The sequence below is a fragment of the Rhinoderma darwinii genome, chromosome 6 (genome assembly GCF_050947455.1).
Source record: "Rhinoderma darwinii isolate aRhiDar2 chromosome 6, aRhiDar2.hap1, whole genome shotgun sequence".
NCBI classification, from domain to species: domain Eukaryota; kingdom Metazoa; phylum Chordata; class Amphibia; order Anura; family Rhinodermatidae; genus Rhinoderma; species Rhinoderma darwinii.
The window spans coordinates 53,414,505-53,416,656 of NC_134692.1; positions in this window are offsets into that span (position 1 = coordinate 53,414,505).

Here is a 2,152-nt window from a genome sequence, read left to right on the forward strand (position 1 = left end):
ACAGCCGACACCGGCATCGTATGGAGCGGGTTCACTCTGTTCCATACTTCTCCTACCCGACTTTGGCGTATGGAAACATCAAATGTCGGGAAGGGGTTAAGCAAGGACATTTCTTTTTAGATCTCACTTTTTTACAAGCCTGAGAAAGACCCTGGTTCAGGGTCGAAATGCGTAGCTTTTATTCTTATTTTATGACACATATTGTCCCATCATGTATGTCTTTTAAAAATTAAAAATATATATATTTTTTCCCATGTGTTATCTTGTCCTGACTGAGATTTCAGTTGACTTTACTCCACAAGTGCAGGAGCGCCTTCTACCAGGAGTGATAATTTTCTTCTTCAGAATTTGGACATCATTTACATTGACTTCCGCTGATTTCTCAGCCGCTGGTGTTCACTCAGACGGCTAGCAGACTGCTTACACACGGAGCACCGAGGCTCCATTTGTTTGATGATCGAGTTGTGCCGACTATCTATCACAACTCAAAAAGAGGAGCACTCTGTGTCTTCTTTTTCTTCCCATATCATTGCTACTGTGTGATGCTGCCACCTATTGGACACAATATTTATCTCTCCAAAGAGAGATAATTTTTGACAATGGCCTGTGACACCCCCCCCCCTTCCTCCGTCCATCGCAGGAACGGGGCTAGGTGAGTACAAATTTGTTTTATTTGTTTGTGGGGCTGTGTGGCACCATCTACAAGAGAGGGTGTGTGGCACTATCTACAAGGAAGGTTTGTGGCACTAACTACATCGGGGTCTGTGTAGCACTATCTACAAGGGGAACTGTTTGGCACTATCTACAGGGGGTTGTGTGTGGCAATATCTACAGGGTGCTGTGTATGGCACTATCTACAGGGGATGCTGTAGTGCTATCTACAAGGCATCACCTCTGAGTCACTGGATATAAATGTGCTGTAATGACATATGTTCTGCAGAGCGTCATTATATAGTGGTAATATTAGTCTTTGTATAGTGGTTTTTATACAGTAACAGTATGGGGGTATTATTCAGTCACTATGTAGTTATAATGTGGTGGTATTATTCAGTAACAGTATGGGGGTTTCATTCGGTCTCTATGGGGTTACGGTATGGCAGTATTATTCAGTTACAGTATGGGGGTATTATTCAGTCATTCTGTGGTTATGATGTGGGGGTATTATTCAGTAGCTGTATGGGGGTATTATTTAGTCACTATGTGGTTATGGTGTGCGGGTATTATTCAGTAACAGTATGGGGGTATTATTCAGTCACTATGTGGTTATGGTGTGGCGGTATTATTCAGTATCAGTATGGGGGAATTATTCACTCACTATTTGGTTATGGTATGGCGGTATTATTCAGTAACAGTATGGTTGTATTATTCAGTCACTATGTGGTTATGGTGTGGCAGTATTATTCAGTAACAGTATGGGGGCATTATTTAGTCACTATATGGTTATGGTTTGGCGGTATTATTCAGTAATAGTATGGGGGTATTATTCAGTCACTGTGGTTATGGTGTGGTGGTATTATTCAGTTACATTATGGTGGTATTATTCAGTCACTATGTGGTTATGATGTTGCAGTATTATTCAGTAACAATATGGGGGTATTTTTCAGTCTCTGTGATTATGGTGTGGTGGTATTATTCAGTAACAGTATGGTGGTATTATTCAGTCACTATGTGGTTATGATGTTGCAGTATTATTCAGTAACAGTATGAGGGTATTATTCAGTCACTGTGTGGTTATGGTGTGGCGGCATTATTTGGACCTTATATTGTGTTATTATTTGTAATATTGGTATTATAATAGTGAGTTGTGTTCCGTAACATTATGCAGGTAATATTTAATCTGGTATAGTGGTATGATTTAATAACTGTTGCATATGCATTGGGGCTTGCAAAACTCCTGGACACGCTAGAAATCAGCGATGCAGTTCTCTGCACATCGCCTTCTGAATTGACTGCAGTTTTGATACAATAATTCAGCATTTAGGGCCCCACTTTTAACTTTCCCAGGGCCACACTTTGTCTAAAACCTAATCCAAACCTAATCCTATAAATTACATTTGATAGCAATTTAACAGTAATATTTTGCTTTCAAGGTCTGTAATGTGTTGTTCCTAGCATTATGTGTTTTATATTTCAATGATATTTAGCAAGCAAC